The sequence below is a fragment of the Papio anubis genome, chromosome 15 (assembly GCF_008728515.1).
Source record: "Papio anubis isolate 15944 chromosome 15, Panubis1.0, whole genome shotgun sequence".
Classification (NCBI taxonomy): domain Eukaryota; kingdom Metazoa; phylum Chordata; class Mammalia; order Primates; family Cercopithecidae; genus Papio; species Papio anubis.
In genome coordinates, this window is record NC_044990.1 from 84,640,258 (window position 1) to 84,652,941 (window position 12,684).

General features: G+C 40.3%; 1 pseudogene; it reads left to right on the forward strand.

Moving 5' to 3' along the window:
* Positions 1 to 6,909: 6,909 nt before the first annotated feature.
* LOC101005702 lies at positions 6,910 to 10,637 on the forward strand (annotated as a pseudogene).
* The last annotated feature ends 2,047 nt before the right edge of the window (positions 10,638 to 12,684 follow it).

Genomic DNA, 12,684 nt, shown 5'->3' on the forward strand with positions numbered 1-12,684 from the left:
TTAGCTGTTTAAGCCAAAAGTGATAGCAGATGAATATCATTAAGACTCCAGGCCCTCTTAAATCCAGAAAGAAAACTAAGGCTTGATGAGTAAAGAGGCTGGCAGGGTGCCCTTCAGTACCCGCACCCAGCTGAACAGCTCATCCATTGTGAGGGAAGTCATAGGCGATTGATTAAATATAAGCTCTCTAGATGGCCTGATACCACTCCCAAAGCTTTTACAGTGATGTCTTTTCCAAGTCCTGGAATAAAGCAGCTTTTCTCTGCAATGGGAAAACCCTAATGTCTTCCTTTTATTCCCTAAGTTCAAGCTGCTTTTAGTTATCATTTATGTAAAGGATTAGATAATGTGAGAATATTTATTATGCTTGAAAAACATCATTTGTAGTCCAATTTTAAAATTTTCAATTTTTATTTTAAAGATGGGGGTACATGTGCAGGTTAGTTACCCTGACCATAGTTACCCACTAGGTCGTTTTCAACTCATCCCTCCAAAAAAAATTTTTAAAGAATTTGCTTGTTAAGAAATCTAGTATATAGAAATGCTATCTTTTCTGTATGTAATTATTTTTAATTTGGATAAGATACCTTTTTTGGATGGTTACTAAATTATCCAGAATGCTAGATCCCAACGCACAAAGGAAGAGAATAAAAATTAAGCAAAAGCAGGGGCTTTGTGTAAGGAGGAGCTGTGGGGTTCAAGTCAGGGTTTCACCCCTTAACTAGCTGGGAAATGTGGGACAAGTTTATTTAACTTTTAAGTCTATTTTCTCAACTCTCCAATGTTAGTAATAAATCCTATCCCATGTGGTTGTTATGAACATTACATTAGATAATGCTGATAAGGAACCTGGCAGGGAAGTGCTAAATAACAAGTAACTATTCCCAATACTTCCAACAATTTCTTTTTTTTTTTCTTTTCTTAATTTTATTTTAAGCTCCAGTATACATGCGCAGAACACGCAGGTTTGTTACATAGGTATATGTGTGCCATCGTGGTTTGCTGCACCTATCAACCCATCCCCTAGGTATTCAGGCCTGCGTGCATTCGCTATTTCCAACGGTTTCTGAATATCGGAATCATTTCTGAATATCACTGAATAGCCGATGGACATCTTCATTGCTGTTTGTCAAAGAATATGTGATCTTGGCCTCCAGGTTTCTCCTTCTCAGGGTGGCTTTCTCTGAGATACGACTTTAACTGATTTTTGTTTATCCATTTTTATAAGAACTAAGAGTCTCACTTTTGTTCTTGGTTGGTGGGGTTTTAATGAAATGGAGAATTGAGCACCTCGCCAATTAAAGTTGACCAACCAGGCACACGAAAGACATTGACTTTTCAAAGCTCAGAGCCAGCCTGAACCCATTATGCATGTGAACAGTATCACACATCAAAATGTCCTGTTCAGCCCACTCAAAATTAGCATTAAAATAAAATGGGTAGGTAGACACTTTTTAAATCTTTTTAAAATTTCGAGGAACAAATCAAGAGAGTACTTTACAAAGGCAACCCTTGGGCATTGCCTTCCTTCCCATGGACGAGGGCAGAGCTGACTGTGTGTAACCAGGTTTCCGCTGTACACCATCTTCCCTCATCTCCCATCTCAACTGCTGAGTAGAGACAACCCTTCAATTATTATCTTTACTTGATTTTCAGATCCATAAACATGATGTTAAAGGAAACCTCAACCCCATAATGAGATGTTGTAATATTTTGCATCCTGTTTTAAAAACCTTTTGGCTCTGATCATAAGTGGGGAGGATATTGTTTAAATAGCAGTACCTCCAGTGAGTACAAAAAGATTCCTAGAGTTATCTTCCAATATTTCACAAAAAGCAGTTTATTATAAAAAGTGTTCGGATGTTTGTATCATTAATAAGAAAATAACTTGATTTTTATAAAATGAAAAAATCATAGCCCTATCTGTGATTACAAACATATAATTTGTATGTGGTATTCATATTGAACTCCATCCTGTCCCCAGCCTACATATACTAGGACTAAATAATACCAGATAAAACACTGGTACAAAACTAGAATATGGGTTTTAAATTAAACAAGTCTAACTTTCAAATTGTATGTTTCCTTATGCCGTGGATAAGGCAAACATTACAAAATGTAAAACCTTCTTGAATGGACACTTCAAATTTTCAAATGAATTCAGCCTTTTTGAGGTTTGAATTTCAATTATTTTCGACAAAATGGCACTTCCTGGCCTTGCAGGGAAAAAATATGTTTAAGGGGGCTTCTCAAAAAGCTTCCTAAAGGATCCTGTCCCTCAGGATGCTTTCCAAGGCAAACAAAGTCTGAAGAAATGAGTGAAAATTCAGCCGATCCCTACAGATTAACTTTCTCCAGGAATCAGCTCCACCTGGATGTCAAATGGCCTAGGAACAGACCCACAGGTGTGGTTGGTGTTTGCTTCTAGGGTCAGTATCCTCTGATATAAACAAACTAAAGAGAACCGAGTGTGTTTTTCCTTTGGTAGAAAAGGCATGAGAAAGGAATTTTGTTTACCCCAATAACTTCAAAATATTTATGAATATTTGAGTTGGTTTTAATTTCTTTTTAATCTCATCTACCTTAATGATGGAAACTGCAAAGCATTTCCCCTGTACTCCTTAGATTTTATAGAAGCTTGGCAGAAAATTTAATATTTTCCAATTTACATTGGACATAAATGTGGAATTCTAGCAAACTATACTATTGTTAGCATCTGGGGCGATAGTCCACTTTCATAAGTAATGTAAATTACTGATCATTCTGAGGATAAACACCCAAAGATAAACAAATAAAAGGAGATGCTGGTAGCTTCTATTTAATTTAATAGACGTACAAACATTGGAAAATTGCAAAGCAGCAAAAAAACTAAAAAAAGTTTTGGGGATTGCCCAAAGAATAGGTAGAATTCTTTCAGCTCTGTTTTATTTCTTATTATATTTTTTTCTAAGTTCCCTAAAGATATTTAATGGGAGATGATTACACAGGGAGTGTGTACAACAGCTGATTTAAAAGCAGGTCAGAATCAGATTTAATGATTTAAAAATTACAATTATGATTACAAATATGCAGGGGAAAACGTACACAGTTTTTTTGAAAAAACTATCAAAGAACGAAAATACAGTAAAGTGTTAATAGTTTTTACCTTTGGGTGGTGAGTCCATTACAGTTTTGATTTTGTTTTTGTTTTTTGCCTGTTTGTCCTTTGTGTTTTCTGTATTTAGTAGTAGCTAAACACACATATGTAACTTTTATTTTCATGTGAATTGTTCAAAGGTAAATGACATAAAACACACACATACGTATATATAATAGAAAATAACTAGGTGCGGTCATGCTACGGACCACTTTAAGAACTCCACTCTTGATCATTTTTTTTTGTCTGCTTGAGAAGTAAGACTATGACATAGTTGAATGACTATATTTACTCTGTGCATTTATTTTTCAATAATACTTTTATTCTCAGAGAGCCGGCTTGGTCATTTTGGCACGCCTCTACTGTCCTAATGTCCCAGCAGGACCTCAGACTCAACATGTCCAAAACAAATAGAATGATCCTCCCATGTGCACAGTGACACGTGCATATATCCCACCTAAATCCGCAGCTTCTGTAAATAATGACAGAATTATGCCAGCCTTAAAGGTTCTGGAATAGTGGCGGCTCCTCCCTTCTTCCTTGTCTCGTACTGTGAGACTCAGCAGCCCAAACTCACTTTGAGCTCTCTTGATTTCCATTGCCACTGCCCCATCTCCAGGTTCTTTCCCTCTCTGCTTCACTGTTACAGCAGCTTCCTCTTCTTCCTGGCTCTACACTTTATCCTCCTGACATTTAATACAAACAACTCTTCTGTCATCTGCCCTTAGGAAAACCCCCAGGTTTTTCAGACAGGCCATCTACTGTCCTAGCTTTGGAGGTCAGGAGCTGGCTATCACTGCCCCTGAACAAGCCCTGAGCTTCCCTCTGGTACCTGCACGTGGCACGTGATTTTCATGCTACCCTCCCACTGCTGCCATTTGAAATATTTGCTGTCCCCAAAGTGGCTCTTCCATGATGATCACAACCCAATGTGAGTTCCTCTTCTCCTTTGCGCCTCCCTAGTACTTTATCTGTGCTTCTCTCTACATCCATCAAAGCCTGCCACATGAAACAGTTACCTCATACTGGAGGCTCAGGAAGGGCAGCCACTCAATTCCTCTTCTTTGCATCTATGTTTTGCGCCATGTGAGCCTCTTACCCGCGGTGGTTGAATTTAAAAATATGGATTGCCCTGATACGAAAGATTCTGCAGACAGGAAACCTGGAAATTTCCATTAATAAGTTGATATATGTAAAGCTCTCAGAGCAGCGCCTGGCACGTCGTAAGCACTGTGTAAGTGTTATCCATTCATCCTATTAGCTATTAATCAGAGCTCAAATACAGGGAAATTTGAGCAAAGGCAATGAATGACTCAGCTACTGAACTATGTCAAAAGAGTGAAAACCAAATGGAACAAACACATCTAAAATTCAGAGCCCACTACACACATCACAATGTGGGACCCCAGCAAAAAGCCCTGCCCAGCTGAAGACAAAGGTTCCTAAAGCCTGAATGCAAACAAAGGCCAACCTAACGGCACCTAAGGGGAGGGGAATTGGAGAATGAATTCCCTTGGGGGCATTCCTAACCCTTTCTGACCTCCAGGCTTAGCCCGGGGCTTGGAAAGTCACTCCAGACAGTATCTTTTATCGAAGTGAATGGTGACACCACCCCCAAGGGGAAGGTTGACCTTTTTACTTCTTTATAGTGAAGAGTAAAATGTGGGAGGAAAAGGTTAAGCTAACCCAGTCTCTGGAAGGTAACTCCCCTTCCACTTTCTATTGCACGTTTGCAAGAGTTTGTCGCTGTCACCTGAGAGGAGCCTGCCTGCCTGCCTGCCCACCAGTCCACCAGCACCAGGCCTGAGGAAGGCCTGGAAAGTAGGGTGCAACCACTCCCCTCTTCTCAGTTGAGTGCAAAAGAACCACAGCTAGCCCGAGTTCTTCTATAAGACCCCGAGAAAGAGCCTTCTTGGGAATACGGAGCATCTAAGGTTTATTCCCAGAGGTGGTGACTGCAATTAACAAGAAAAGTTGAAAATTTTCAATTTCAGGAAAATTTCCATTTTAGGCAGAAGCCAGAACAAAAAACAAAGGAATAATTCTTCCCTTATGTACAAGCTCGCCTCCCATTTTTTTGCAGGAAGTAATCAGCTTCGTGGTACCTCATTTGAATCAGAAGTTTAGACATTTATGTAATGATGAGTCTTGTTATGAATCTTAATCAATATTTTCTGGTGTCCAATTTTGTAAGGAAATAGAATTATCACGTGAAAAACCTCATCTTGTTTCATTGCATTTTAACTCTCATTGATTCCAAAATAATAAAACCTCAGCAACGGCAGCTGTTGAAAGTTCTTGGTTCTGAGACAGGAGGATTCTCAGAGAAATTGAAGAGATTACATCCCAGGACGCCAGCTGTTTATCCTCCATCATTTTACATCCAAAATATTGACAGTGTCCCAGGCAATTGGCTCTTCACAGATTATTTCACTGAGTCAGTACAGCAACCCTAAGAGGTAGAATATTGTGATATAGAAAGTTCACACACTCAGAATTCAAAGTAAGTCTATCATTTAAAAAAAAAAAAAAAAGATGGAAAAAAGGAGGGAGATGCTTAACCTGTCAGAAACTGGAATCCTCAACCTTTAGGTTGTTACCTCATCAGAACTTCAGGTTCTGGGGCTGGGCATGGTGGTTCATGCCTGTAATCCCAGCACTTTGGGGGGCCGAGGAGGGCAGATCACTTGAAGTCAGGAGTGTGAGCACAGCCTGGCCAACATGGTGAAACTCCGTCTCTACTAAAAATACAAAAATTAGCCAGGCGTGGTGGTGAGCGCCTGTAATCTCACCTACTCAGGAGGCTGAGGCAGGAGAATCACTTGACTCAGGGAGGCAGAAGTTGCAGTGAGGAAAAAAAAAAAAATTCAGGCTTTTTTTTGTAAACACACGAGTTCAACCAGGTATTCCCTCCAGGAAAACACTGTCTTTGCTCATAAAGATTTGCTTCGTGAGTCAGATATAAGAGAGAGGACCTTATAATCATCAGTCCTCTCTGATGGGAGGGGAGAATGGGTCTTTTATTAATAAGTTACCAAAGCTTGAGAAGCCTCTTTGAAAAGAATGCAAACAACATACATTTTTAAAGGATCCCAATATTTGTCCAGTAAAACATTTCATATTTGTAAGTGATCAATTGCTTATCCATAGAAGAAAAATAGTAAGAATCTCTTGAATAGTTGAGATCTTAACTTTCTTTGTGTAACTGTAGACAGGTAGCATTGCATTATTAGGGAAGGCTGATTCTTCACTGGAATTCATCCTTTTCTGTGTGATAAAGCTCCGAGTTTAAGTGGGTTAGCCAAGTTCACATAGCTTACATGGAATTGCTTGGATTGGAAATCAGCCCCGTTAGAAAGCCTGAAATGTCTGCATTTTTCTATTCTACTTCCCTGATTTGTTTATTTGCAAATGTCAATGATAGCATTTCCCATGGAGGAATTTTGTCGTGAGTAAATGAGAGAATAATATGTATAAAAGGCTTGGCATAGTTTATCAGCTGAATCCTGTGCCCCAAAATTCGCATGTTGATGCCTTCACCCTCAGTACCTCAGAACATGACTATATTTGGAGATAGGGTCTTTAAAGAGGTGATTAAGGTTAAATGAGGTCATATGGGTGGGGCCCTAATTCAATGTGATTGGTGTCTCTCTCTATATATAGATATATAAAAATATATAAAAATATGTATAAGTGTATATAAATGTATATATAAATTATATATAAAATATATATATATATATAAAAAAGATGAATGGGCGGCCTGTGCAGCAATGGCCAAGATCGAGTCTCCAGACCTTCGCGGGAAGGAGGAGGAGGAGCTGCTGAAACAGGCGACCTGAGGGTGCAGTGGTCCCAGCTGCAAGTCGCCAAAGTGACAGGCAGCGCGGCCTCCAAGCTCTCTAAGATCCGAGTCGTCTGCAAGTCCCTTGCCCGTGTTCTCACCGTTATTAACCAGACTCAAAGAAATCCTCAGGGAAGTCTACAAGGGCAAGAAGCGCGAGCCCCTGACGCTGAGGCCTGAGAAGACTCGCGCCAGCCACCGCCGGCTCCACCAGCGCGAAGAGAACCTGAAGACCAAAAAGCAGCAGCGTTAGGAGCGGCTGTACCCACTGCGGCGGAAAAAAAAAAAAAAAAAAAAAAGACACACACACTGAAAAGATCGTGAACAGACACAGGAGAAAGACAACCCTCTAGGAGCCAAGGAGGAAGCCTCAGACGAAAAAAACTTGTCCATCACATGATCGTGGCCTTCCAGCCTCCAGAACCGCGAGAAACCCATCTCTGCTGTTCATGGCACCCGTCTGTGACGCTTTGTTACAAAAGCCCTGCCACAGGAATAAGAACATGTATTAGGTATTTAGGAAACGGGAGGCTCCACGTTGGGAAATATGGAGGCCGTCTGCAATGACAAAGTAAAAGCTTCCTCCAGGTCCAAGACATCAGCAACTTCTTGTGCTATGTGAACGGCTTGGTTCACACGTTGGTGCAAAGTTGGTGTCTTATTTCTTATTTGTGTCTCCCCTTCCAGGCTCAGAGCCCATTGCTTTGCTTATAGTAAGATTCATTAAAAGATGACAAAAAAGATGTGGACCCTCAACAAGCCCCTGGCACAGGGCAGGCCCTTTTGAGAAAGTGCATGAACCTTTGATACTGCCACGCTTTGTGTGGCTGGTAAGTTCAAGTTGTCTTTTACAGGACGGAAGACAACTTTGGGGGTTTGAAGGAGCAAAGCAAGATGGCTTAACTCCCTGCTTTGTTCTCCTGGAGTAACTGAAGCAGTGGAAAATCCTATTTATTGATTAGGAATAATACATATTTTGTGATCGTTTTTAAAAGAATAATGGTTCAATTCCCCTTTCTGCCTCTTACAGTGATAACAGTAAAATTGACAAATACCTAAGCGCATTTAATTTGCAAGATGGATTGCGCTATTGCCTACACCCGTTGGTAAGAGGTGAGCCCCAAAGCACTGCTACCGCGAGGACTTTGTCGCTGCCAGGGGCAAGCTGGGTTGTCACATAAATGAATCACTGACAATAGGGAATCTGACGGCAAGTGTTCCTTGGAAACCACTCCCAACTAACGGAATAACCCTCCACAACCAGCCCAGGTGAAAACGGTGCTTGCCGGTTTCCCGTATAGTACTCCATTAAGTCTCAGACTCATAAAATGAGAAAGAAGCACTGGATGACTTCTTCAGCTGTTACAGTCCTGCCTGACACTGGGAGACGTGCATCCAGGCTACTGGCCGCGTGGTGATAGTTGAAACTTTAAACAAATTAAACCCACTTCTTCAGACATTGGTGCATGCTTCAGAGGTCATCATTTTTAGAAACCCAAGCACTGGGAATTGACGTTTCCTGAACAGAAGATTGCCAAGAACAAGATCACAAACTTTTGGTGGTTTTTTTTGTTTTTTTTTTTTAACATATGAGTTCAACCAGACATTACCAGATATCACTCTTTGCTGAGTCTGAAGGCTCAGGAGAAGAAACTAAACTGATGTTTTTTCTAAGCACGTATTCTATTCAAACATAATGAAACTTAAATGGCTTATTTAGGAAGATGGTAATAATTTTATTAAAATATAGATCAAACGAACAAAAACATTTAAAAAGTCCAGAAGTGTTAGTAGCATATATATAGCACTCAGGAAACATAGGTGTTACTTTCCATGTCCTGCCAATGGTACTAATAGCAAATAGACCCACAGCTTTAGACATTTTCCTCTCTTTAATGGTTTTTAAAAAGACGACACAGGCCAGCTGTGGTGGCTCCTGCCTGTGATCCCAGCACTTTGAGATGCTGAGGCTGGATGATCACTGAGGTCAGGAATTCAAGACCAGCCTGGCCAACATGGTGAAACCTTGTCTCTACTAAAAATACAAAAATTAGCTGGGCATGGTGGTGGGCACCTGGAAGTTGAGGCAGGAGAATCGCTTGAACCCGGGAGGCAGAGGTTGCAGTGAGCCGAGATCTCGCCACTGCACTGCAGCCTGGGTGGCAGAGCGAGACTCAGTCTCAAAATATAAATACATAAATAAATAAATAACCAGAAGACGACACTAAGGAAGCAATGGAAGCTGTAAACACACGCGCCCAGGTGAAAAACCTAGTGCATGGGGCATAGCGTTGCCTTAATTCGATATAATGACTAAACAGCTTTGCAGCAATAAGACTGCCTCATCCAGACAGAATCTGATGAACCAACAAGAGGTGTGAGAAAGCAATTATGGATCTGAAATTGATAAGAAACAGGCAAATAAGTTGTGGAAGGTTGTAAATGATATTTCATAGCTCTAGCAAAATTAAATGTGTTGAATATAAAATACACAATTATTGGCTAACAGTATGGAACTTGGCTTGTAAATGATGAATTGGAAGAGAACAGAGAATTATAAACTAGGGAGAAAAGTAAACCTTCTATTTAATCTTAGACGTGGCTGTCAGGTATTTTTGTATTTAAAGTTAAATTATGTACAATTGCCTGTTGTATTTAACTGCAATATTCATATACATATTTATAACTTTAGAACATTTTTTATTTTCACGAGGTCTCTAACTATTAAAAGTACATTGAACCAAAACACACATGCCTATTTATGGCCAGCAGAGAATTCCAATCCATCCACACACACACACATATTTGGGACTATTAGCCGTAGGCAACGGGTCCTGCACGATGCCCTGAAGAAAAAACATACTGACATGTTCCAGAAGGGCTGCGTGCCCAGTAGAAAATGCACTCAACTTTCGAAGTCTTTGAACAGTCGCCAGATTCCCTGGGACATTGCTGCTACCTAGGTTAGGCACTTTGTGAATTTATTTTCAGGAGAAAAATAGTATTCTTTAATAACAAACTGCTATAACACAGGACCAATAAATCTCTTCTCTCTAAATCTCCATTTCTTCGAGGAAGTGGGACAAGATCTGATTGTCTGTAAATTACCATTTCAGTTCTGACATTCCTCCAATCTTTGGAAGATAACTTGCCCTTTTAACGGTTCTCAATAAATATTAATTTTAAACATTAATGAATATGTTATACCTAACCAAACTCTATGTAGCTTATAAAAGGTTCTTTCAAGTCTACCACTTAAACATGAATCCAACTTTAACTTGATGGATGCTATTTCAGAATATATTTCTCATAAAACAAACTTTTAAAAATATGTAATGATGTGTTTTTGCTTTCATTCCTTGGGTAAATTAGAGCTACTTGGTCTAAGCATTGTTCCAGTGTCTTCAAAGTAATTGTGCATAGGCCAGTCGTCTTGGTATATGTCACCTAACTCATCTTTGGCTTTCCTAGGCTTTGTTTACTTTTTTTAAGTTGATTTAATGTTTTTCAAAGTATCCTAAGTTTGCCTCATTTCCAGTGAACATCCTGCAAAGTTCAGAAATTCATCCCTCTCTGCCTTTTAAGGGGAAGAACAAGTTGGCATTGAATAGTTTGGCAGCAGAGATGGAGAAGCAGCCTGCACAGGATGAGAACTAGAATTATGGAGGCAGCTGTATTGGGCGGTAGGTTTCCATTAAATGGATGTCTTGGGCTTGCCATCTTTCACTGTAATTGCTGTGTCCGGGAAGTTGACTGTCTCTGGAGATTAATCTATTTTAAGTTTAATGGATCTGTAGAAGCTATTGAAAGACTGGTACAACTCTTTCTCCTTGACTTTTCCAGTCCAAATGAAGACATTGCTATCAGTAATAACACACCTGCCCCGCATGCCAACATTCCAGCCCCACTCCACCTGCAAGAGGAAACCTCCTTCCGTGGACTTTATGTATTGGAAACCTTTCATACTAAGTTACTTGAGTTTATTAGTAACAACATACTTGTTTTCCTATGTGATATATATACATATATGTGTATGTGTGTGTGTGTGTATATGTATGTACATATGTGTGTATATATGTGTATCTATATGTGTGTATATATAGAGAGAGAAAGTGAGTCTCTTCTAATCAGTGTGAAATAATTTGTGTTATCAAACTGAATTGATACAATACCAAGAAAAAACAAAGAAAATTTACATGCATTTATTCAATCTATATATGCATTGGCCTTACTGCAGGCAACGGCACAATTTTCATAAACTTTTATTTGAAAGAACTCTGGCATTCAAAGATGTAACCTTTGTGGGTTAACAAAAGGCAACGTAAATGTTCATAGGACAGAGTCATTAGTGATCTTTCTGAAAAACAGATGTAAATCATGGACCTCGGGGTGGTAAAAAAGGTCACTTGACTGGTGAGGAATCCAACCCACCTCCCCAGCTTCCACGGCAACAGCTTCGTGTGCTCAGCTTGCTGTGGTTTACCTAGAAACACTAGTGAGAAAATGTGAAAACTGTTCCTTCTGAGAGAGAAAAAAAAGGCATCAAAAGTGAAGATGAAAGAGAAGAAGACTAAGAAAGTGATGATTTTTAATTCATGTTCAGTCAATAAATGTTTAAGTATTTTTCTGTAGACCACTGCGTAGGCACTGGGCATGCAGTGATGAACAAATTAGACATGGTCTTAGTCTTCATGGAACTCATAAACTATGCAGGAGAGAAACACAGCAAACAAAAAAGAATCCCCACCTACATATATATTTTAGAATTGCTACAAGCACAGGAAGTCACACCAGAAGGTGCTGCGAGTGAGTGTCACAGGGGACCTGACCTAGAGGAGGCATCAAGGATGACCTGTCCTGTCGGAAGAAGCCACATTTAACCTGAGTCTTGCCGGCTGAATGGAATAGATGATAATGAAGTGGAGAGTAAGGAATCAAGCCTTCTAGACTGAGGAAACAGATACAGAAATCCTGGATAATTAAGAGGGGTGTGATGGATTGGGTTGTGTCTCCCCAAACTTCCTATGTTGGAGTCCTAACCCCTGGTATTCATAGGAGTGTGATCTTGTTTGGAAACAGGGTCTTTATAGAGTTAATCAAGTTAAAACGAGGTCATTAGGGCAGGCCCTGATCCAACCATGACTGGTTTCCCTAAAAGAAGGAGAAATTTGGAGACAGATGTGCATACAGGGAGGCAACCATGTGAACATGAAGACCATCTAGAGGCCCAGGAGAGGGGTCTGGAACTGACCCTTCCCCCACAGCCCTGCCCACACCTTGGTCTCAGACTCCTAGCCTCTAGAACATTGGCATCATACATTTCTGTTGTGGAAGGCACCTCGTTTTTGGTACTGAACTTTAATGTGAGAGCTCTAGGAAACACAGACAGGAGGCATCAAAGACTGAAACCAGATAGGAGGGTTATAGGTTGACTTGAGGATTTTAGGTTTTCTATCACAAGTGCAATGGGTGTGACATGGTCTAGCTTCACAAGGCCTGCCTCGCTACTATTTGGAGAACAGATTGGAGGGGAGTAGAAGTGAATGTCTGGAGACCAGCAGGGAGACAATACCAGGAGGCCAGTTAAGGGGTGACAGTGAGCTGGGCACAGGGGCTCATGCCCATCATCTCATCACTTTGGGAGGCCAAGGCAAGAGGATTGTTTGAGACCAGGAGTTCGGGACAAGCCTGGGCAATATAGCAA